The sequence below is a fragment of the Tursiops truncatus genome, chromosome 15 (genome assembly GCF_011762595.2).
Source record: "Tursiops truncatus isolate mTurTru1 chromosome 15, mTurTru1.mat.Y, whole genome shotgun sequence".
Lineage (NCBI taxonomy): Eukaryota > Metazoa > Chordata > Mammalia > Artiodactyla > Delphinidae > Tursiops > Tursiops truncatus.
Genome location: NC_047048.1, coordinates 73,967,880 through 73,993,387, shown reverse-complemented (window position 1 = coordinate 73,993,387; position 25,508 = coordinate 73,967,880). Strand labels below are relative to the sequence as shown.

Genomic DNA, 25,508 nt, shown 5'->3' with positions numbered 1-25,508 from the left:
GCTTCCTCCAAGGGGTCTGAGAGCGGTGGCTGCAGCCTCCAGCCCATCTCCTGGGCAGCCACGTAAGCACAGATACAAGCACAAACGCTATGGAGTGTGGGATGACCCAAGACAGAGCAAATCACAGGGACCCCCTATTGTGACTATGCAGAATGGATCATAGCTGGTTCTGCCCCGTTTCATGTTCCCAACGGGAAACAGACCACTGGTGGACTGGCCTCAGGCCATTACTGCAGAACCTACACTAGGCACATTTCTCCCTTCTGTGTGTCCAAGTGTTCTCCTTATCTTGTATTTGTAACTATTTTAAAAAATGCACTGAGTTTGGGTTAAAAACCAACCACCAAAATGGATCTCAACACAGATGTAAGGCCCAGAAGAGGAACATCAGGCTTTTCTGACACAGCGACTCCTGGATGACCCGTGTGCCTAAAATCCCTTCTCAGTACTAAACAATGGGTTGGTTTTCTTTTTATAATTGAAAAAAGCGGAGTAATATTGCATAGGAGTACCAGAAACTGCCTCATTGGAAACAAAAACCATTTACGTTAAATAAAAACCCAGGTGCAGGCGGCGTCTGCACACTTACAGCACAGTGAAGCACACCGTGACCGACCATGGAGACAGCTTCTGGCCCTCACACCCCAGGGGCACGTTTGCCACGTGAGAGTAAAGCGAGGGTAGAAGGAGGGAGTGAGAGGGGAGGAGAGAGGAGTACAGCTCACTTCTGGTTCTGGAGCTGATTGGACAGCCAGTCCAGTCCCTCATAGAGCCCGTCCCCGCTGGTAGCACAGGTGGCCTGAATGTACCAGTTCCTGTGGCACAGAGAGTGCAGACCCAGCTTGTCCGCGATCTCAGCTGCATTCATGGCATTGGGGAGGTCCTGTTTGTTAGCAGACACGAGCGGAACGGCGTCCCTGAGCTCGTCTTCTGCCAGCATCCTCATGAGCTCCTCTCGGGCCTCATTCACACGCTCTCTGTCATTGCTGTCAACCACGAAGTCACATGAGACCTTGTGTGTTCTGGAAGTAGTGGCGCCACAGAGGCCGGATCTTGTCCTGGCCGCCCACGTCCCACACAGTGAAGCTGATGGTCTTGTATTCCACGGTTTCCACGTGGAAGCCTATAGTGGGAATGGTGGCCACGATTTCACCCAGCTTCAGTTTGCACAGGATGGTGGGCTTTCCCGCAGCATCTAGGTCCACCATGAGAATGTGCATTTCTTTTTTGCCAAAAAGGCCCTTGAAGAGGTTTGCAGAGATATGCCCCACGCTGTAGACCCGTGGGAGCAGCACGGGCCAGAGAAACCCTGGACGGCCGCGGCGCTGGTGCTGCCATTTCGTGTGGGAAGGACCCCCAAACTCAGGCCTCTGGGGGGTCCTCCCTCTGCATCCGGGCCTCTTTGCTGCTGGCTTTGAGCACACTTGTGTTCATTCTCCCCATTTGCTTTCTGTCCCCAGCCCTGCCTCCAGCTTCCTACTGAGCTCTCTGTCAACCTGGGTCTGTCCCTTCCCTTCCCTTCCCTCTGCTTTTCCTCCTCGGTCATATTCTCTGTTTCTTTCTCTGTGTCTCTCCCTCTCTCTGTCTGGCTTCTAATGCATCATCATTTGCAGATTGGTCCCTGCATCTGAGACTGGGGCTGCCTCAGAGACCCCCAATGCAGGGCACCCTTGGGGACCCTTCCGTGCTCAGAGAAAGGACTGCACTTTCTAGGTGCTTGTTTGCAGAAAAGCTGCAGCTCCAGCCACCACCAGCCCAGTGAGATCCTGCTGCCCCAAATGGGGTAAGGATGGTCTTCCCATCTTGCGAGGGAGGAGTTTCTGTTGTCCCATGGAGGGGTCTTCCAGGTGAGGGAGGGGTGGTCCTCCCACCCTGTGAACAGGAGGCTCCTCTTGTCTCGTGGGGTTTCCTCCTGCTGAGGGAGGTGGCCCTCTAACCCGGTGAGGTAGTCTTCCTGCCTGGTGAGTAAGGCATCCTCCCCTGATGGGACGGTCCTCCTGGTCAGACCCTCTTAGGAGGAGGTGGGCTGCTGAGCCCCCTTGCTCTGACATTTGAGCCAGCCATGTGAAGGGCTTGGACTCAGAAAACCCAGAATGTTTTCTTCCCATGCACCTGGGAGAGGGCCATTTCCCACTGTCGGTCGTTAAAGTCATCATTTATTAATGGCCACAGCTGTCCCTATAGATATGAATAAATAGTGTTCCACTACAATGCCCTAGTCTTGTAGGATCCTTGAAGACCTTAAAGGGATCTAGATAAGAGCCATCTCAGTCTGGCCATTTCCCAGAGAGAGGAAATGATTTGCCTGTGTGAAGTTGCAAACCCAGATGCCCATGGGTTGACAGGTAGAGTAGCCAGGTGTAGGAAACATGACGTCACCTCACCATCTGTCTTTTTGTTTCTCTTGTTTCAGCATCAGCCTGGATATCTTTAATCTCCATGTGCCTTGGTTTTTTCATGTATAAAACAGAGATAAGAATACTTGTCTCATAGATTTCTTTAATTTTTTTTTAAATTGAGATACAATTCATACACTGCAAAATTTACCGTTAACAACGTCCGTACCACTGGCTTTTACATAGTCACAAGGCTGTGCACCATCACTGCTTCCTAATTCCAGAACATTCCATCACCCCAAGAAGAAACCCCAAACCCATTAGTAGACCCCTCCATTCTTCCCCTCCCCCATCCCTGGCAGCCACCAATCTGTTTTCTGTCTCTACAGATCTGGAATTATACAATGTGTGGCTTCTTGCGCTTCGCATGACTTTTTCAAGGTTCATCCATGTTGTAGATGTGTCAGAATTTCATTCCTTTTTATGGCTGAATATTAGTCCATCATCTGGATATATCACCTTTTTTTATCCATTCATTAGTGGATGGACATTTGGGTTGTTTCCACTGTCTGGCTGTTATGAATAATGCTACTATGAACATTTGTGTACAAGTTTTTGTACAGACATAGGTTTTCACTTTTCTTGAGTATATATACCTAGGAGTGGCCTCATGGCTTTCTTGGGAAGATTGAATGAGCCCTTAAAAGTACAACTCCTGGGACTACCCTGGTGGTGCAGTGGTTAGGAATCTGCCTGCCAATGCAGGCGACATGGGTTCAAGCCCTGGTGCGGGAAGATCCCACATGCCGCGGAGCAGCTAACCCCTGTGCCACAATTACTAAGCCTGTGCTCTAGAGCCCGCGAGCTACAACTACTGAGCCCATGTGCCACAACTACTGAAGCCCGCGCGCCAAGAGCCCGTGCTGTGCAGCAAGAGAAGCCACCGCAATGAGAAGCCCGTGCACCGCAACGAAGAGTAGCCCCCGCTCGCCGCAACTAGAGAAAGCCTGCGTGCAGCAATGAAGACCCAACGCAGCCCAAAATAAATAAATAAGTAAATTTATAAAAAAAGGAAAAAAAAAAGTACAACCCTTAGGACAGGTCTCGGCAATAGCAAGTACTATATGTGTGCTAGCTCTTACTATTACAAAACAGTACCTCAAGCCTTTGGCCTTGATGTTGGAGAGACAGCGATGCCATTTAACACTTATCGAGTGCTTACTGGGTTCCAGGCACCTGTCCTATTGGGTGGCTGCCCTTTTACAGGTGAGGAAACTGAGGCACAGAAGCAGTAATTGGCCCACGATCACACAGTGAGGGCATGGCAGGGCTCAGATAGCAGTGAGCCTGGCGGACGAGCTCCAGAGCCCTGACCGCATGCCTTCTGGAGGACCGGAGGTCCCGTGTCCCATGTCCCATGTAAAGGGGCAGCTGAGCAGCAGTTCCTGTGTGGGAACACAAACCCAGTGTTGCCAGATCTCCTGACTTTTTAAAGATGTTTTCCAACAGCCGGAAACATGGAGTCTTGTGTATGAAATCACTCAATTTTTAAAAGTTGGCAACTCAGTCATATTTTTAACAGACACTGTGTTGGCCAAACAAAACACGTCTGTGGGCCAAGCCCGTGGGTTGCCAGTTTGCACACTCTGCCCTTGGGGCGACTTGTTGGGTGGGGAGGGGCGTCGCTGGGCCCCCGACCTTGACTGCGGGCATTTCTGGACCTTCCCTGGGGGTTTCGGGCTCATGTCTGGCCAGTCGTGTTTCAGTCTGGCCCCTCACTGGCATGGTGGGCTTGGTGAGGGCCCCAGTGGCATCTGGTCATTGGGGATCCCTGCCTCTTCCCCCCAGGGTCATGAAACCGTGGCTCGCTCATAACGGGTGCTCGCTGTACAGCCCCTGCCTTTGACTTTAGGAGTTAACTACCTTTCTACAGCTGGAAGCCCCCTGGCGCATCAGGGCCTGGGATCTAGAGTCAATCTCTGGTTCCATCCCCAGCCCTGCCCCGTCCCAGCTGTGACCTTGGGCAAGTTGTTTAACCTCTTGGTGCCTCTGTTCTCTAATCTGTACATCCACAAAATGGGGCTAACCCATTATTTCAGGAATTAATATGTAGCTGGTGCTCAGGGTGCATGTGGAGCCCGGCTGGCTGCAGCAGCATAAAGCAGTGACGTGGGTGCAGGCTTGGGAGCCGGACTCCCTGGGTTTGAATTCCAGCTCTGCCACTCACCAGCAGCATAATCTCGGGGCCAGTGACTCTGCCTCCGTGTTTCAGTTTCCTCATCTGTCAGATAGGGGTAATAATAATACCTACGTTATGGGGTTGATGTAGCACGTAGGACAGTGCCTGGCATATGGCAGGAGCCCAGTAACATCAGCCATCGTTAATATTACACACACACACAAGCGCAGACAGACGTGCAGACAGATGCAGGAACCACCAAGGCTCTGCCGTCTGGCAGAAACAGCGCGAAGGTGACTATTTCCGCGTGCGTTTCTCTGTGTGTTTACTGCAGGGAGTGATGTGAGCGTGTGATGCGCGAGCGTGAATCTGCATGTGGGCCTGAGCTCGTTAGCGGGGGTGCTATATTCTGCATAGGCATCGCCACGCATTAGTAGAGTGTGTACATTATGCGTGCATGTGCTCGCTCTATTTCCTTTTCCTCCAGAAATAAACCCATGCTGGGGTTCTTGGGCAGTGAACCCAGCCACCTGAGCAGCCAGTGACGTTTGAGCTGATTGGGGAGGGCAGGTGGCCACAGGTGGTCGGTGGATGGAGGAGTTGTTTGCTGCTCCTGAGGTCGGGATGTGGCAGGGAAAGTGTTGGGGGCGCTGAGGGCTGGGCTGTGGGCCGTGGGTATGACCCTGCCGGCCGTGGCCTTGGGGGAAGGCTCTGCGATTTGACTTTGACCCTTTGGGCAGTCAGCGCAGGTTTGGCAGGCCCAGCGGACTCTGAGTCTTTCTCTGCTTCTCCTCACCTTCCCTTTCTTCTCTGCGGCATATTGCAGGCACTAATTTAGGCAAAAGCCCCTTGGAGGCTAAGAAAAGCTGAAGCACGCAGAAGTAACAGAGCAGAATTTAGCTATCTGGAGAGGCAGCCTGGGCGACTGAATTTAGCCTCTGTTTCTCCCCCACCCCGTGTTCTTTTTTCCCTGTTAAACTTCTCAGATTACCTTGCTGCCCACTGCCCTCCTACTCCCATTGAGCCTGGGGGCTGTGGAGGCCTTTGTTCACCTCTTTTCTCTTTCATTCCTGGAAAACTTTCTGGGGAGGCCAGTGGGACTTCAGGCTGCTTTTGAAGAGGTGAAGGGGTGAGATTTTGGGTCATTTTCCTGTGCTGGTCTGAGGATGGATTCAGTTACTTTTTCTTACTATTAGCTGATACATACCAAGCACTTCGGGTGTATCAAGCTGCGTCCTGGGCATTCGACGCCCGTGAGCTTGCTTAGTCCTTCTGACACCTTAATGGAGGTAATTCTTATTGTTCCATTTTACAGATGAGGGAACTGAGGCACAGAGAGGTTATGTCACTTGCCCAGGGCCCCACAGGGAGGAGAGGCTGAACCAGGATGTGACCCAGCAGTGCGGTTCTAGGGCTCTGGCTCCTCAACACAGCACTGTGCTTCCTTCGTTGACGGGTTAATTCAGTATATTTTTTGAGCCCCTACTATGTGTGTGGCCCATTTTTCTCCTTCTTTCCTCCCTTTCACTTCATTCTTTTTCTCCTTCTTCCCTCCCTCCTGTTCATGCATCCATCCACCTATCCATCCATCCACCCATCCATCCGTATCCATCCTCCCTCCCATCCATCCATCCACCCATCCATCACTCCACCCACCCATCCATCCTTCCATCCATATATATCTATCCATCCATCCATCCATCCTTCCATCCATCCATCCATCCATTAGTGTTTCCTAAGACTTACTGCAATATCAGTCTTATGATTTTTGTCATATTCATATACCGGCTACAACATGATTTATATAATATTTTTACTTAATCTGACCCTCCTTCCTTTTTTAAAACTTCAGTCTCCTCTTTTTTTTAAAATAGTTTTTAAATATATTTATTTATTTGGCTGTGCCAGGTCTTAGTTGCAGCATGCGAGATCTTTGATCTTTGTTGCGGCATGTGGGATCCCCAGTTGTGGCACGCAGGATCTTTTAGTTGTGTCATGCGGCTTCTTTGTTGTGGCATGCGAACTCTTAGTTGCGGCATGTGGGATCTAGTTCCCTGACCAGGGATCAAACTCGGGCCCCCCACACTGGGAGCGTGGAGCCCCTGCCACTGGACCACCAGGGAAGTCCCTAAAACTTCAGTCTGCTCTTAAGCAAGAGCGTTCATGACTCATGGATTTGATAGGATAGCCGTAGTTATTAAGATCAAGATAAAAGTATTCTCGAGTGCTGCCCCTAGGTCGCCTCTCCCCAGCCTCGCTGGGCCCACTCGGAGAATCCTGTCACACGGTGAGACAGAGATCACAGCTCGATGCCAGGCCCAGGGTGGCTGTGTGTCCTTCTGACCAGAACTTCCCAGCTGGAGGACAGTGGGGAGGGTGCCATGCTGTGGTAAAGAACTCTGGGAGGCCACCAGAGATCGCCTCTGGCTGGAGCGTTAGGGAGAGGTGACATTTGAGCTGGAACCCAACATAAGAGCTTAGATTTTGATTCTTCAAATATTTTTCTAGTTCCTGGTATGGGTGTGTGCTGGGCATACGGGGTTAACGGGAGCGTTATTCCTGACCTTGTCGGTCTCACAGCTGGGGTGCTTGAGGTGGGTGGGAGACAGACAGAACCTGAAAGCATGAGTCACGGATCACTTCAGACTGTGTCAGGGCTGTGAAAACTGTAATGCAGGGCGTGGGGTTGATAGCGTCAGGGGTGGGTGTGGATGGCCTGTGTTAGGAGGGCAGGCAGGGAGGCCCGGCAAGGAGGTGGCATTGTCACTGAGCCTTGGGAGGGAGCAGCCGCGTAGAGTACCTAGAGTTTTTTGGGCAGAAGGACTAGGAAGTGCAAAGGCCCTGGGATGCGAGGTGGGCGTGAGGAGCGGTGTGAGTGGGCAGGTGTCTGGGGCCAGATCTTTCCTGGCGAGGTAAGGAATTGGGATTTGTTTCCAGGTGCTTGGGAAGCCGGCCTTTGGCGGGGTGAGAGCAGGGGAGGAACGTGAGTGGGTTGTGTTTCTACAGGATCCCTCAGTTGCTGTGTGGGCTGGACCAGGAGAGACAGCAGGCTGACCAGGGAAGAGGCAGTGCCGTAGTCCAGGTGGGAGATGGTGGTGGCCCTGACCAGGGAGGTGGCAGAGAGGGGACAGGCGTTTAGAAGGTGGTGCCGACAGGATTTGCTGGTGGTTGGATGTGCAGGGAGACCCAGGAGACTAGGGTGAGGCAAGGGGGATGTGCTTTTAGGGGCTGACTCCACCTTGCAGGGCCCTGAGGGTGAGCCCCTCCTCATCCACCTCCCTCTCCCCCATAGCTGCCCCGAAGATGACTCCAGGGTTTGTCTGAGCGTCTAAGTTGGAGGCATCAGGAGGGAGAGAGATCTTCCAGCCAGAGCTCTGTGAGGGAGGAGTCACAGAGCATTTGTGGTTCCCACGGCGGCCCGGGGACCCCCTTCTCTGAGCTCTGCACAGGAGGGTCTCTGCGGGGCTTCCTCCTTCCATTCATCTGTGGCTCTTTTTTCTCTCATGGACGAGGGTTGTCTTCCTATGACTGATCCGTGCATGAGAGAGGCTGAGTCTGAGACAGCCCCAGATGGACTGTGAGGCCGCAGAGATGCTCGTGCTTGCGTACATTCATTCATTCACAGACCTGCCCACCACCCTAGGTGCTATGATAGTGAACAAGGCCAGGAGCTTCTCCCCCTCCTGGAGCTTGCATATGGGTGGAAGGACAGACAGTGAACAAATAAACAAGCAAATACACAGAGTGCCAGCTAGTGATAAATGCTAGTGAGGAAAACAAGGCAGAGACGGGGATAAAGGGTGCAGGGGTGGGAGGGAGTTGCTCTTCTTAGGTAGGCTGAGTGGGGATGGCTTCACAGAGGTAGTGATGTTTGAACAGGGGGCTTTAAGAAGTTAGCCATGGGAGCATCCAGGGAAAGCATTCCAGGCTGAGGGAACAGTAAGTGCAAAGGCCCTGGGGCAGGGGGGTCATGCTGGTGTGGTGAAGGCTCATGTGGCTGGAGCAGCTTGCATGGAGAGTGGCAGGAGGTGAGGGCTGGTGAGAATGTTGGACCTGATTCTCAGTGGGGTGGAAGCCACTAGAGCCCTTGGAGCAGAGGAGGGACATAATCTAAGACTCAGAGAGGCTGAGGCTGCTTGACTGGACAGCAAAGAAGTAACTGATAAGAACAGAGTGAAAGAGCAGAGGAGCTCTCAGTTGTTGAGGGCTGGAGTGCTCCATGCAGGCGTGGGTCTGGGAAAGGGGAGGGACGGGCAGTTCCTGGCAGTGGACAGGTCAGCGTTTGGGGTGGCTGGGTGTGGGCTGGCTGATAGCCTGGCCCTGCCATGGACAGGCTGTGTGACCCTGGCAAGTGACTTATCCTTCTGCAGCTCAGTTTCCTTATCTGGAGCATGAGGATGATAACAATACCTACCTCTGAGGGTTTTGTGAGGATTAAATGAGATACTACATCAAAGTGCTTATGCCGGGCTTCCCTGGTGGCGCAGTGGTTGAGAGTCCGCCTGCCGATGCAGGGGACACGGGTTCGTGCCCCGGTCCGGGAAGATCCCACATGCCGCGGAGCGGCTGGGCCCGTAAGCCATGGCCGCTGAGCCTGCGCGTCCGGAGCCTGTGCTCCACAATGGGAGCGGCCACAACGGTGAGAGGCCCGCGTACCGCCAAAAAAAAAAAAAAAAAAGTGCTTATGCCTTATGCTTGTGGCTGCTCAGCCCATCCTGAGCTCTCAGGAAGAGCTTCCTGTTGATATTCACCCCCTCCCCTCCCCCTCTCCTCCCCTCCTTCACCTTCCCTCTCCCTTCTCCCCCTCTCCTTCTTCGTCTCTTTTCCTTCCCCTTCCCCCTCCTCTTCCAGAAAAGCACTGTGGTGAGGGCTAGAGTCAGGGACTGAGGCTCATAGGTTGTCCTGGCAGTGACGGTGGATGGAGACATTGAGGAAGCCGTTGCCAGATTTCATCGTGAAGCTGGACACTTCACCCATGACACATAAAGGACTTGTTTCATTATGAACTGGTGGTTATTTGGAAGGAGTGGGCATAGCTGGACTTCTGAGTTCCTAGCTAAGGTCAGGGTTTTATTTAGTCAGTGGATGGTGGACTCTCTGTGTGAGTGACTGAAAAAGGAAACCAAACTGATTTAAACAAGAGAGGAATGTAATAGCTCATGCAGCTGGGATGTCAGCTTCAGGTAGAGTTTCATCTAGGTGCTCAGTATTTGTCTCTGTTCCACTGCCCTTCCCATTGCCTTCATTCTTATGCCCTGTGTGGCTCAGGTGGAGGTCAGGTAACACCCCCTTAAGCTGCATTGGGGTGCTTTACTACGAAAAGGGGAAACAAGCTGATGGCAAAAGGCGAGATGCTTGAAAGAGGGGAGAGCCCTGTGTGAGGTGGGTGTGGGTGGGTTTTGGGTCTAAGCCCAGTGTTCTGCAACTGAGATTTCTAAAGGATATTTGAGGACTGCTTTCATGACTCATTCTTGGGTGAATTCACTTCACCCAGGTTACATCATATCCTCAAACATCTGCCCTCCATGCTGCAAAAGGCTCTAGGACACTGCCTGCTTGGTCCTTGGGTGGTGGAGAACAGGGCTTCATGGTGGATGCAGTCTTAACAGTAAAATGTTCTTGGCTTACAGAACACTTCCCATGGGTCCTTTAAACACATCAAGTGAATTGCAAGTTCCATTTGGGTTTGCACACGACCTCTCGTGGTCCCCTCTCCAGCTGTAGAGGTTTGGGTCTGGGTGCGTTCACCGTGAAGCCTCTGGCAGTCTGCAAGTTTAGTCACCACGTTGGCAATTTTCTGAGTTTTTCTTTCCCTGGGTATTTGTGACTTCCCTAATTTTTAGGTTTCTTAAAAGCAAAGAAAATAAAACAAGCCACAGTCGTATTTCCAGACCCCAGCATCTGGTGGCCACTTATAATTTGGGATGTTTGGGAGAAAAAAGTGTTTTGATCATTCTTCAAAATTAGACTTTAAAAATGTATCATTGGGTATTTCTATATTAAAAGTTTTTTTTTTCCTTTTAAAAACATTTTGCAACCAGGCTTCTTTAGAGATTTTCTTAGTCCTTCCCCTACTCTGCAGATCTGCTTATAAAATTCCTTGCAAAAATGGGTATTTCTTTTTTGCGAGAGGTTTTTTTTTTTTTTTTTTTTAACCTTTGTATAAATCTATAATGTTGTAAGCAGCAGAAAGAGGAAACGAACTAGAACAGTGCTCAGGTCTTTGAAGCAGTCTTTCGTGGACCCTGGTTGGCCAGAGGCTCTGCTGCCAGCGGGGATTTGGGCATCCGTTGCCCCTTCAAACACTTGTTACGTGTGACGTTTTGGAATCAGCCTTTTTTTTTTTTTTTTTTTTTTTAAAGAAAAGGATCTTTATGATGCCTTTTAATAGAACTCATTGGAACCGTTTCACCTGGTTAGAAGATTGGTATGTTCAGAGGTGACGTGTAGTCCCGTGGGCTAGGCAAGCAGACGCAGCTGTCAGTGTTTCCAGGGTTAAAAGAATTCTCTTTGTCCCTCTTCAGGACGCTGGTGCACTGCCCACCACCATGGGGGGCAAGGAGGGCATCCTGAATGGCCTGCCCGGCTTTGCGAGACTTGCTGGCCACCAGTGAGGCCCAAGGAGTGAATCCCCAGAGAGTCATCAGCATGCTGTGCTCAAGGGGGTTTCTGAGAGGTGCCCGGAGTATGGGGTGGGGAGGGGGCTGGGAGGGTCATGGGTCATAGGCCAGAGATGCTCTGACCCAGCCCAGTGACCTCTTGCCCTTCCCACCCCTCCTCTTCCCACCCCTCCTCTCCCTCCCCTCCCCCACTCCCTTTCCTCTCTTTCTTTCCCCTCCCCCTCCCACCTCCCTCCTCCTCTCCCCACCTCTCTCCCTGCGCTCGGCCTTCAGAATCCTTGCTCTTCACTCCTTGGCTCTCTGCCTCTTTGCATGTAATGTCTTGGGTCACAGGTGCTGGGGGTCTCTGTAGGATTGATTCCAGAAGGGGATTGGTTTGCTTCTTCTGAGGACACATGGATTTTAGATTTTCGTAGTTGTTGCTCATTTGTCCTGCAAAGGGGTCTCACCACTTGCCCTCCCCCTTCCAACGTAGCACCAAGGTCCCTTTCCCAGGGAACTTTGTGCAAACCTAGATTCCTGGGTCTGCCGAGTGGCGCTGCCCTCCCCCCATCCTCCCCTCTGTCTGGGGGCACCCCAGGCACAGTCCTGCCTCACCCTCTTCCTGCTGCTAACACCCTCCCCCAGGATCCACCGAACCCTCCTCCTTTAGGCCTCTCTCCCCTCAAATACCCTCTGCAGAGAGGCCCTCCCTGGCCGCCCTGTCTGAGAAAACCCACCTTCCCCAGCTTTACCCTTCCGCGTAGCACCTCTCCTCTGGGTCCATCAGGATGTTTGTCGGCTGGTTGCGCATGTGTCTCCTTTTACTAGAAGGCAGCTCTGCGTTTCTCTTGTTCCTGCGACTCCATTGCCTGGCCCATGGTAGGAGGCTGATAAATATTTGTGGAAATAATTTGGGGGAATGTACTCAAACTTTTTTCTCCGGCTGGGACATGGGGGGATCAAAAACCTCAGAGGTACACAGGCTTAAAGGGGGAAAGAAGAGGGGCCACTGGCCGGGGCTTATCGGAGGAGGTGAAATCTTGAAGGTTGGCCGTAAAAACCCAGAGAGGCTGGCCAGTTGGGATGAGTCCTTGTGGCCGAGGGGCTGTGACCATGGGGTGAGAGGAGGAGCCCCCGAGTTTGTATCTCAGCAGTGATTCCTGAGCTTGAAACTGGCTGGGACAGCTCTCCTGCCCTGGTGCCAGGCCCCCTGGAAGGGGTTTTGGGAGCCCTGGGTAGCACAGTGGCTGGAGCTAAGCCTGAAGCCAGTTTCTTGGGGCAGAGTGGACAGCAGTGGAGGACCAGTGGCTCTTAGCGTCCTTTGCATTTTTGTAAATGAATCTGAATGGTGCTCCCTGGTGCTGTTAGCCCTCACTGATTACTGGTGGGGGGCTGTTACAGGAGACCCCAGGCAGGGTACTCACAAGCAGATCAACACTTCTTAAATATATAAACTTTATTGAGATGTAATTTACATAAAATAAAATGTACCCATTTAAAGGCATGCCTCTATCAGATTTCACCAGGCTGGGCCCACTGGCTACAGGCAGGGCAGCCGACAGCTGCTTTCTGCCCAGACAGCAGGGCAGGGAGGGGCTGCTGAGGGGTCAGATGGGTTCAGGAGACGCGCTGGGCACTTGTCACTCAAGGTTTCACACCCAAAGGTCCACTAGCCTTTCTCTTCTGGTGGGTTTGTGGTTCCCGTGAGCAAGTCAGCTTCTTGCCCCTGGTGACGAGGTTTCTCCAGGGAAGGCGGGGAGGCCTTTAGGTCCAGGAGGGCCCAGCAATCTGCATATCTAGGACAACCTCACTGTCCCAGAATGATTTGTACCAGGAAGAGGACTGTGACCAAGAATCCGCTGGAAATAGACCCTAACATAGCAATATTGGGAGTGGGGGGGTGAAGGGCTAGCTGAGGACTTTACCTTGTGGAGGTATCCTAAAAATAAGTTGAATTTTATCCTTTCATTAATTAGGATATAGGATTTAGGATACAGTAGCAACTTTGCATGAATTCTTAGATCAGTAAAGAGGGACTCAAGTGTTGGTTTTTTTTTTTGCGGTACGCGGGCCTCTCACTGTTGCGGCCTCTCCCGTTGTGGAGCACAGGCTCCGGACGCGCAAGCTCAGCGGCCATGGCTCACGGGCCCAGCCGCTCCGCGGCATGTGGGATCTTCCCGGACCAGGGCACGAACCCGCGTCCCCTGCATCGGCAGGCGGACTCTCAACCACTGCGCCACCAGGGAAGCCCTGGTGTTGGTTTTTTTTTTCTCCATTGGAGGATGCGTAATTTTTCTGATGAAATTAAATGGTCTGATGTGATGTCATTTCACATAAAGTTGCCGTTTTCAGTGTGATGGTAAAGACTATGACAGTAAAGAGTCATTCTGCAAAAGCATTAGAGCTGGTTTTCGGTGCTCACGCCTGCCTCCCTTTGATGGTCTGATCACCTCCTGGAACTCTGCTATCTTGTGTCCTTCCTTTCTGTGTGAAGTGGTCCACCTGCTAGGTCCTCATGTGTTTACAGCTTTGCCAGCACCATGTGCTGTTTGCCAACATCACTTTCATCGATGTCATGAAATCTAGCATCTCTTGCAAAACTTGCAGTTTCACTTTGCAACCGATTTGCTTTCATTTTGCCTTGTATTTTGACTGCGGCGTATTCGGGACAGCGGGAGCTGCAAAGATACGGAAGGGATGCTAAGTAGAGTTTGCTGTTTGGGGGATAATTTTAGAAGTGGTCAGCTTGTTTGGAATATGTTGAAGACAGGGTGACCTTTCTCCCTGGGAGGACTTGGATGATGGGCGAATTGGAGTGGACCGTGGAGCATTTTAGGGTGTGTCTTTGTTGCGGAGAAGTTGCCGAGTGGTCCAGGGGACCAGTCTCATTCCTGAAACGAGCGGAGACAATTCAGGGGCAGTGCCCGGATGCCGTGGGTTCCTGCTTTTCCTTCTGTGCCGCTGCTCAGTCTGTTTGCTGAATCCTTCTCTTCCTCCTGGCCTCTGATTGTCGGGGTTTGCCAGGCTCAGCCCGTGGACCTCTTTCCATCCCAGTACTCTCATCTCTACTGTGGATTTCACAGTCGTGTGGCTACTGCCTCCTTACTGTTGCCACGCACATGGATATCTTATAACATCTTATGCTAAACCTGTATCAAACCGAGTTCCTCATCTTGCCGGTGAAACCAGCTCCCCTCTGTCTTTCTATCCCAGTTAATGTCAGCTCCATCCTTCCAGGTGCTGAGGCCACAACACTCCCAGGGGTTGTGAATACCAGGAGAGGGGTTTCACTGGGGTCCATCTCAGAAGCTGCTAACCTCATGGCTCTCTTGAGCAATGTTGCTGTGAACCTTGCTGAAACACCTCCTGGTGCCTATGTGCCGGAGGAGTGGAGGTGCTGGGTTGTGAGGCCCGCTTTGCTTGTTTTTCTCTTATTAATGTATCTTGGAGCTTGTTCTCTATCAGTACATAAAGAGCTTCCTCATTCTTTTTCACAGCTGCACAGTTTTCTGTGTCTTAAATGGACCATCATCTGTTCAGAACTGTTTAAATTGTCCTGTAGTTAATATCCTTTTTAACAGCATTTCTGTGCCTGTGTATGAGGATGTCCCCACTAGGAACTGGGCTGGGTCACCTTCAGCTGTCAACAGGAGATCATTGCTCTGCCCTGCATCCTTGCCTTGCAGAGTTCTGATGCTCATGGAAAGTGCTGTAGGCGAAGTGGGATGTGACTGTGCCTGTGTTCAATTTGAATTTCCGCTTCCTCTCCTAAATCATAGATGAAATGTACCTGTCCTTTAGCCCCTGTATGTGTTGATGTAATGAGAAAATTAACAACACTCAGCATTAGTGGACTGTAGCTTTCATAGCAACTTCATAGCCAGGCCCTTTCATCTGAGCTTCCTGATAACCCCTGAAGGTTGACCCCTGCCCCATTTTCAGAAGAAGAAGGGGAGTCCCTTATCCAGGATCCCCCAGTGAGTTTGTAGCAAGGCCTGGGTTTGAACCCAGATCTTGTTTGTAGGCTACTGCCCTTTTTGCTCCATCCTCTAAGTCTGGCCATAAAAAGCCAGTTGAGAGGATGGGGCTGGGGAACCCGACTTGGGGATTCTTCTCTGCACAAGTTCAGAGAGTTCTGTCTTGGGCCTCCCTGGGGAGGAATGGTGGTGACAGCCATAGACCAGTGTATTAGTCTGCTCAGGCTGCTATGACAAAACGCACAGGCTGGCGGCTTAAACAAGACGTCTGTTTTCTCACAGTCTGGAGTCTGGGAAGTCCAAGAGCAAAGAGTGCGCAGGTTGGTTCTTGGTGAGGGCTCTTTTCCTGGTTTGTAGCTGGCTGCCTTTAGGCTGTGTCCTCAGCTGGCAAAGAGAGAGCTCCGTTGTCCCTTCCTCTTATAAGGGCACTAAACCTATGTTGAGAACCCCACCCTCACGGCCCTATCTAAACCTAATTACCTCCGAGTGCCCCACCTCTAGATACCATCACACTGGGGAGTAGGACTTCAGCAAATGAATTGGGGGGCAAGACAGAAACATTCAGTCCCTAACAACCAGGATTGCAAACCTGTGGTTTCTCGGGCTGCATTTGTTGTGTAGATGTGCGTTATTTGGCCAGTAGATGATTTAGCTTGGTCAGCACAGGGTTTTTGTTTTTTTAATTATCTTAAAATTTTTTTTTAAATATCTGTATTGGAGTATAATTGCTTTACAATGGTGTGTTAGTTTCTGCTGTATAACAAAGTGAATCAGCTATACATATACATATATACCCATATCCCCTCCCTCTTGCGTCTACCTCCCACCCTCCCTATCCCACCCCTCTAGGTGGTCACAGAGCACCGAGCGGATCTCCCGGTGTTATGTGGCTGCTTCCCACTAGCTATCTGTTTTACATTTGGTAGTGTATATATGTCCATACCACTCTCTCACTTTGTCCCAGCTTACCCGTCCCCCTCCCTGTGTCCTCAAGTCCATTCTCTGTGTCTGTGTCTTTATTCCTGTCCTGCCCCTAGGTTCTTCAGAACCATTTTTTTTTTTTTTTTTTTTTAGATTCCATATTTGAGCACAGGGTTTTTTAAACTTTTGATTTTGAGATAATTTTAGATGTCTAGCAAAGTTGCAAATATAGTAGAGTTCCTGTATATCCTTCACCCAACATCCTCTTATGTTAACATTTTATATAAATGTAGTGTAATAAGCAAAACTAAGAAATCAGTCTTGATATAACACTGTTAACTAAACTACAGAATTTATTTGGATTGCACTCGTTTTCCTACTGATGTCTTTTTTCTTTCCAGGATCCAAGCCAGGTCACCATGTTGTAGTTACATATCAGGTCTCCTTAGTCTCCTCCTAATCTGTGACAGTTCCCCAGTTTTTCCTTATCTTCATGATCTTGACACTCTTGAAGAGTACTGGCCAGGTGTTCTGTAGATTGTCCCTCATTTGGGTCTGAGGTTGTGCATTATTGGGAGGAATACCTCAGGGTGATGTGTCCTTCTCAGTACATCCTCTCAGAGGCACATGGTGTCAGTATTTACTGCTGCTGATGTTAACCTGATCACTTGGCTAAGATGCTGAAAGTCAGGATTCTCCAGGGCAGTTACTATCTTTTCCTTTGTAATGGCTGGGTATTTGGGGGGAAGATCGAGACTATGGAGATATCCAAATTAGCTTAAAGTTTCACCCACAAAGTTTAGCGTCCATCCGTGTATCTTGCCTGTGTCAGTTCTTACTGGAGTGTTCTAATGGTGACTTTTTATTTCCTTCCTTCCTTCTGCTTTTATTAACTGGAGCTCTTCTGGAAGGAAGAATTCTCCCCTGTTTACTTATTTATTCATTCAGTTATTTATATCAGTATGGGCTCATACACCAGTGCTGTCATTATTTATTCTGTTCAAATTGTTTCGACTTTGGCCATTGGGAGTTCTCTCTGGTTGACCCCTGTGCTCTCTTAATATGCCTCCATCCTTTTCTTTCTCTTTCTTTTGAGCATTTCTTTCCTTGGTACCATGTGATTTTCCAGGTTCATCTTGCATTTCCCCTATTAAAATAGGGCTAAGGCTAAGGCCCTGGAATCAACTGCTATCCAAGGAGCTCTGGTTCCTTTTATTGGAAGATGGTATTTAGAAACCGAGGTCTGGGGGCCAGGTGTGCTTGTTGCTACTCTGACTGCATGTCACTGCTTCTGGGCCCTGTTGGTGGATAGAGCTAGGAAATGTACATATATGTGCTATTCACACATGTGCACACATCTATATTTCTATAGCATTCTCTCTGTATATAGTCATCCCTTGGTATCCAGGAGGCATTGACTCCAGGACCCCCGCAGATAGCAGAATCCGAGGATGCTGAAGTCCCTTATATGAAACGTCATAGTATTTGCGTGTAACCTATGCACATCCTCCCATGTACTTTAAATCATCTCTAGGTTACTTATAATACCTAATACAATGTAAATGCTATGTAAATAGTTGCCAGTGCGTGGCAAATTCAAGTTTTGCTCTTTAGAATTTTCTGGAATTTTGGGAGAATATTTTTGATCCGTAGTTGGTTGAATCCCCAGATGCAGAACCTGTGGCCATGGAGGAGCGACTGTACGTTAAAAAAAACCCCTCCAAGTTCGTATTGATATCCAATGCAAGACTTTTGAAGATTTAATTTAAAAAACTTATACACAATAAAAATGACTTTGTGGGGGTATAGAGTTTTATGAGTTTTAACACACTTAGAGAGTCATGTTACTACTGGATACAGAACAGTTCCGTCACCACCAAAAAGCTCTCTCGTGCTGCCACCCAGAGGTCACGCCCTCCACACACCTACAACCCTTGAAAAACACTCATCTGGTTTCTATCCCTATAGTTTTGCCTTTTCCAGAACGTATATCTTCCTTATAAACGGAAGCACACAGCACGTAGCATTTTAAGACTGGCGTCTTTCACTTAACATAAGGCCTCTGAGATTCATCCATGGTGCTGTGTGTTTCCAGAGTTTGTTCCTTTTCATTGCTGCGTCGTGTTCCATTGTTTGGATATGTCCATCTGTCGAAGGACATATTGTTTGTTTCCAGTTTTTGACACTTATAAATAGAGCTGCATAAACATTTGTGTACAGGTTTTGATGTGAACAGAAGTCTTCATTTCTCAAGGGTGAATGCCCAGGAGTGGGGCTATATGCTAAGTGGGTGTTTATGAGAAACTGCTACACTGTTTTCCAAAGTTGCTGTGCCGTTTCACATTCCCAGTGGCAGCATCTGAGAGGTCCTGTGGTTTTACATCCTCGCCAGCACTTGGTATTGTCAGGTTTTTGGTTTCTTTTTCTTTAAGCCATTCCCATAGAAGATAGTGGTATCTTATTGTGGTTTTAATCTGCCTTTCCCTAATGGCTAATCATGTTGAATATCTTTTCATGTGCAAATGTACCATCCATATATCCTCTTTGGGGACGTGTACCCATTTTTTGGGGGGGGTTGTTTGTCTTCTTACTGTAGAATTTAGAGTTATATTCTGGATACAGATCTTTTGTCAGACAAGGTCATTTGCAAATGTTTTCTCCCAGTCTGTAGCTTGTTTCTTCATTCTCTTAACAGTATCTTTGGCATAGCAAACGTTTTAAATTTTAATGTATCATTTATTTTCTTTTGTAGATCTTGCTTTTAATGTCATATCTAAGAACTTTTTGCTTGACCTCGGGGCACAAAGATTTTCTCTTATGTCCTCATAAAAGTTCTGTAGTTTTACATTTTGATCCCCCTGATCCATTTTGAGTTAACTTTCATATAAAGTGTGTAGCTTAGGTTGAGATTCATTAATTTGCATATAATGTCAGCTGTTCCAGCACCATCTGTTGAAAAGTCTATCCCTTCTGCATTGAATTGTCTTTGCACCTTCATCAAAAATCAAATGGTTGTATTTGTGTGGGTCTGTTTTTGGACTGTATTCCACTCCTTTGATCTATGTGTCTAACTTCACCAGTACCATACTGTCTTGACAACTGTAACTTTATAGTAATTCTCAAAACTTAGGTAGTGTGAACCCTCCAACATTGTTCTTCTTTTTCAAAATTGTTTCGGCTATTCTAGTTTCTTTGCCTTTCCATGTACATTTTATTTTTTTAATTTATTTTTTTGAAAATTTATTTATTTTAATTATTTCTGGCTGCATTGGGTCTTTGTTGCTGCATGTGGGCTTTCTCTAGTTGCTGCAATGGGGGGCTTCTCTTCATTGCAGTGTGTGGGCTTCTCCTTGCGGTGGCTTCTCTTGTTGCCGAGCACGGACTCTAGGCACGCGGGCTCAGTAGTTGTGGTGCACGGTCTTAGTTGCTCCGAGGCATGCAGGATCTTCCCGGACAAGGGCTCGAACCCGTGTCCCCTGCATTGGCAGGCGGATTCTTAACCACTGCGCCACCAGGGAAGCCCCGTTTTAGATTTAGCTAGCACAGGGTTTTAAAAGTTGGAAAAATTGTTACAAATATGTAGATTTCCAATTTCTCTTGGAAACCAGAGAGATCTGCCTCTATTTCTGCTTGGTGACAGCTGATTGGAGCGGAGTAGCAGCCGCCCTTTTAGATGAGCATCTGCTGTCCAGTTTGCCACAGTCCCTACCCTCCCTTTTGTCCTTCACCTGGCCAGCTTCACTCGTGCACTCTTCTTTCATGGCTTCTGGTATTTGCGGTCCCTGGTGTAGACTTCTTGGGCACTTCTGGCTGTGGGATCTGACCTACTGGTAATCCTGCTGCTGCTGATGGAGCAACAGAAGTTCCTCTCAGAGCTTTGTTTTTGGTGCTATTCTGAGCCCCTGGTCCATGATCTCTCCTCAGATCTTTGCCGCTATAGGGTACGACTCTCATTATGCCCATTTTACAGATGTGGAAGCTGAGTCTCAGAGAGGTAGGTGAGGCTGCTGGCCCCAGGCCATAACAGCTTGGGTTTGCTGTGACCTCAAGCCTATGTTACATCAGAGTTCATTTTTTGTGGTTCTGGCTGCCTGGAAGCTGAGGGCGGAGACCTCGTCAGCATCTCAGTTCTCACTTCCTCACCCGGCTCTACACTGTCAAGGTTTGTTCTCAGATATTTGTAACGTGACATTAAGAGGCCATTCATTTCCTCACAGTAGCTATCTGTAGATGATTCTGGGTGGCAGGAGTGGGATGAATAGCCAGCCTAGTGGCCAGCCCCGAGGGACACTTGGGTTAGCAGCCTTCTGCGTGGTTTCTTGAGGTTGGGGTCCACTGAAAGTATAATGGTGGGGTGTGGCCAGAGTCCCTGGGCCTCAGGCTGGAATCAGGAGAGTCAGAGAACTGGGGACTTGGAGGCTTTTCCAAATTCAGACCCAGATTGTGATTATCGAACACCTGGTAAGTGCCTAGTGTCGTCTGGCAGGTTTCGGTGTCCGAATGCCGGCATTTTTGCTGCAGTTTCACCACTTTTTAGTGAACCTTCTTAGGCAGGTTCTTTACCTCCCTGGGCCTCAGTTTGCTCCTCTGTAAAAAGGGCTGTTCATAACGGCCACCTCCCAAGTTTGTGAGGGTAAAGTGAGCCAATGCAGTCGAGTACTTAGAAGAGTGCTTGGACCATACAACATGCTCAATAAACATTAGCAACTATTATTACCATCATTATTAATGCTGTAGAAAGACTTGCAGACTGGACTAGTGGGTGAGAGAAGCACCCCAGGCCCTTTACACACCAGAGACAGGATGGTAGCATGGGTGAGAGGCCTGGCGTGGAGGTCAGCCTCGCTGACGCTGCCCCTTCCTGTTTGCGTGTGATGCTGTCCCTCTCTGTGCCTCAGTGTTCTCATCTGTGAAATAGGATTAGTCAGAATACCACCTACCTCAGGAGAATTAAATGAGATAGCGGCACATAAAATACTTAGCCCGGAGCCTGGCACACAGGCAGTGCTCCCTATAAATGCTTGCTGTTCTTATTTGTATTTATTAATGCTGAATTCGCACATGTCCCCATGGGGTAGGTGTTGGTCTTCCTTCTGGAGAGAAGCGAAGTGAACCACTCTGGGATCCAGTGCTAGGCAGGATCCTTCACTGAGTGAAGCCTGGGCCTCCAGTCCTGCAAGCCGTGCCTGCTGGCTTTTCTGAGGGCCCATGAGTCACGCTGCTTTAGAGAGGAGCCTGGGAACCCTCCCTTCCCCATTGACTCCCCCTCTGAAGCAGTGCCCAGCCTCAGGCCCCAGCTGCCGGTTGCCATGGAGTCCGGCTGCCATTCCAGTGCACCGTTGCTAGGCAGGCGTCTGGTTGCCAGGCACCACCTCCTAGGACACCTTAGCTCTCAGAGAGCCTATTTCAGGCTGTCTGAGGGGGGTTGGGTCCCTGGGGGTCCAGCATTTCTGTTACACACTGGAACCTGGGAGGTTTGTTCTAGGGGGCAAAGGGGTCGGAGCAGCTGTGAGGCTGGGGTCTGGGATGCCCCAGCCTCCAGTGCCAATGTCTCAGCATGTTCCTCATTGGGCCCCTACAGGAGGCTGGGCAGGCCTTGCATCTCTGTTTTACAGATGGGGACAAATGAGGCTTGTGGCAGGGAGGGGAGGGCCCCAGGGGGGCCGCCGAGTCCTCTGCACTGTCCTAGGGGAAACGGGGCATTACTCACCCCCCGGCACTGAGGAGTAGGGTCTTTCCCCTGCTTGTCCAAGGTGCTGGGTGACCTTCTTCCTCAGGGCCTCGCCCATCATGCTTAGAACACAGTCCGTCTCCTGAGCCTGCATGGTCCAGCTCCTGCTTACCTTTCTGCCTGAGTCCATGACCCATCCCCGCCTAGATCACCTTGCCTAGTCCTTCTACTTACCTGTTTGCTCTGCTCCAGCCACAGTGGTTTCCTTGCTGTTCCTCAGACACACCAGGCAGGCCCCTGCCTCAGGGCCTTTGCACTTGCTGTCCCTACTGCCTGGGCCATGCTCTCCCCTGGTATCCCATGGTTCACTCCCTCATTTCCTCAGGGTCTCAACTGGATGTCCCCTGATCAGGGAGGCCTTTCCTGGCCACTGCATTTAAAATAGCACCCATCCCCCCGCTTTATATCTCCCTTTGCTGCTGAGTTTTCTTTGTAATGCTTAGTATATTGTTGTTTATTGCCTGTGCTTCATCCATCAGCTCTCTGACAGTGGGAGCATCCTCTTTTGTTTATTGTTCTATCCCCAGGGCCCAGAACAGTGCCTGGCCCTTAGTAGGTGCCAAATGTGTTATTTGCTGAGTGAGTGCATGAATGACTTCGTAGGGTTATCAAGGATGCAGAAGCAGTGTGTTCTGGGCTGCAGAGTGGGTGTGAGTGAGAGTGTGGCAGCTGGCTTGCAGAGGAGCTGGCCCGTGGGCATCCCGTGTCCCCAAAGCTGAGAAGACATTGGGTTCTGGTTGCCCGCCGACCGGTCCCCCTCCTCTTCCCCAAAGGGCAGTGGCCCCTGCTGCTCTGCACAGCAGTTTAAGACCAAATTCAGCCTCACTGGGAAAAACGCCCCAGCCCCAAGGAAGCTGTGCATTTTCAGAGAGTCCCATGTTGAACTGACGGAAAATCCCAGCAGGACCTGCCAGGGCCGTGGGGGGCGGGAGGCTCCCCTGGAGCCAGTGGTCCCGGCTGTGGTTTTAGCCCTGCAGGTCCCGCAGCCTCCCTGACAAAGGAGCTTTCACTGAGGCTAGGGGGAGGCACGCCGTGTGGCAGGGCAGGGGGATGGCAACCCTCTCTGGGTTTCCAGAGCTTCACACCGCCCCCCCTCCGCAAGCAGGGACAATCACCCCCTTTCAGAAATGAAGAAACTGAAGCCTACAGGGGTGAAGTTGCCAGTTCAAGGCCACACAACAAGAAAGAGGTGAGTCTGGGATTTGACCTCACTCTGTCTGACCCCACAGCTCAGCCACAGAAGCCATGTTGCCTTCGTTCTTGGACTCTTTCCCCACCGGGTGAGAAGTGGGAGGTGAAGCGATGGGGAAAGTGGAGAACACACGGAGGTAGCGGCTTTCACCGCCTCCCTCGCGTCCCCGGCTCCTCAACCCTCTTGCCTTAGCTCTGATTGTGCCTCCTCCAGGCAGCCTTCCCTGAATGCCCCTGCCTGGGTCACCTCTCCCAGTCCTGCTTCCTGGCACTCAGCACGATTGCCGTTGAGTCCACGCTGTGCAATGTTTTGCTGACCATCTGTTTCTCTTGCCAGACTGGCTTGCATGACAGACACTTAAAATGTCCCCAATTCAACTCTTGCTCTGCATGCTCCCCCCACGCCCAAACCACAGTATTTCCTGTCTCAGTTAGAGTGACCTCCATCCTGCCCGTGTCTCAGGCCAGACACCAGGGAGTCAGCCTCCTCTCACCTCTCACATCCCATCCATTAGCACAATCCTATGGGATCTGCCTTCAAAGTACATCTAGAGTCTGACCGTTTCTCCCACCCCCACATCACCACCCTGGTCGAGTCCACCATCATCTTCCACCTGGACTCATGCCGGCGCCCCCCTCCCTGGGCTCCCTTGGTCCGCCCCACCCCCTGACAACTGCAGTCCACCAGGATGAGAAGCTTGAACTTAATCATTATGAGGGACATTTGTGGAGCACATGCTGTGTGTTGGGCCCTGGGCCAGTTAGCGCTTTACAGATATTCTCTTATTTAGATCGTCATCGTAGCCCTGGCGCGTAGGCACCATTTGACTCGTTTTATAGATGAGTAAAACCGAGGCCACTGAAGGTAGTGAGTGACCTGCCTATGGACACAGTCTCTGAGTAGACTTGTTTGATTTCTCCAGACAGCTTCTCCAGCTGCCCTGGCGTGCTGCCACGTGGTCAGCCCTGGCTGGACGATGGTGGCCAGATGAGCCCTCGGCCAGTCCGAGCAGCCTCTTCCTCTTTCCTCAGTAGGTGTGAAATGATTTGTGTTGCTGTCACCATTCCTCCCTGTGGGAGGCTGACTTCCTTTTTAGCTTGATGTGGCGGGAAGTTCCGCAAAGAGAAAAAGGGAACTGGGCTGTCTGTGCGGAGCTGAGTACAGGATTCTGGGTCTGTGTTGCCTGGCTTGTGGCTGGTGGTCGGGGTGAGATTTGGGGCACTGGGGCGCTCTTCTCCAGGGGCACCGCCTCGCCCGCTGCCGTCTCTGCAGACTCATGCCTTCCTTCAGTCATTATGTTCTGTGCCGTCCTGAGGACTTGGCCCCAGGCCCTGGGCCACGGGCTTGGGCATCTCTTCAGCAGGCAGAGTCCAGCCATACCCACGGATACATGTCACCCAGTGTCGCAGGGACCAGGGCTGGCTTGTCGCCAGGAATGGCTCTGCCACCGGTTGTAGACGGATGATCTCTTGTCCCTTCTCGGGGGTGTGGGTGCCCTGCCAGGCCATCTCCTGTGCCACCTGAGAAACCCAGCCAGCTTCCTGGAACCCTGATTTTGCTCAACAATGTGGTTGGACGATCGTTTTTTTTCCATTTATTTAATTTTTATTGGAGTGTAGTTGCTTTACAGTGTTGTGTTGGTTTCTACCGTACAGCAAAGTGAATCAGCTGTACTTATTGGCAAAGCAGAAACAGAGGCACAGATGTAGAGAACAAACGTATGGATACCAAGGGGGAAGTGGGGGGTGGGGTGGGATGAATTGGGAGATTGGGATTGCCATATATACACTATTGACACTATGTATAAAATAGATAACTAATGAGAACCTGCTGAATAGCGCAGGGAGCTCTACTCAATGCTCTGTCGTGACCTCAATGGGAAGGAAATCCAAAAAAGTGCACAGATCATTTTTATAGGAAAATTGAGTACAGGTGATGATGATGGTGCTGAAACGTGCTTACTGAGTGCTCACTGCAGGCCAGCACGGGGTCGTCAGCCCCAGCCCGCAGGGTTGTGGTGAGGGTCACAGGAATTCACGTTGGTGAATCACTCAGAACTGCATCCAGCATAAAGTCAGTTTCCAGAGAGCGTTAGCCACGGACACTTTGCTCTCTGGGCCTCGGTTCCTCCTCTGTAAGGTGGTGGGGCTGCACCTCTGATAAGGCTCTACCTTGTGGCCTTGGGCATCATTTGGGGGCAGTAAATTGGTGCAAACTCTTTGGTGAAACATTTAGCAGAGTTTGCAGGAACCTCCCAAACATGATGCCCTGGGATCCCTGGATCGCACACTGCAAATGGAGTGCGAGAAAAAGTCCTAAGCATGGGGGAAACTGCCAGACACTTATGTGCCGCAATGTTCATCAGAGCACCGTGTGTGAGAACTCAGCGTTGGAAACACCTAAATGTCCCCAAATGGGGAAATGGTAAGGTGACCAGGCACGCCCCCTTCTCTAGCTGCCGCAGACCAAGGAGAAGGTGACACGCCTGATTATGTACAGCCTGTGATGGCATCTGTGCTTTCAAAAGTGCACAGAGAGAACCATTGAAAGTGACACACCAAAGTGTTAGT

The 25,508-nt window shown here is 50.4% G+C and overlaps 1 protein-coding gene and 1 pseudogene across 3 annotated transcripts in view; one reads left to right on the top strand and one right to left on the bottom strand.

Moving 5' to 3' along the window:
* PREX1 (phosphatidylinositol-3,4,5-trisphosphate dependent Rac exchange factor 1) overlaps positions 1-25,508 on the top strand; it is a 198,068-nt gene that overhangs the window by 36,004 nt on the left and 136,556 nt on the right. The window lies entirely within an intron of this gene.
* Positions 707-25,508, bottom strand: part of LOC117308126 (ADP-ribosylation factor 1 pseudogene) — a 33,649-nt pseudogene continuing 8,847 nt past the window's right edge.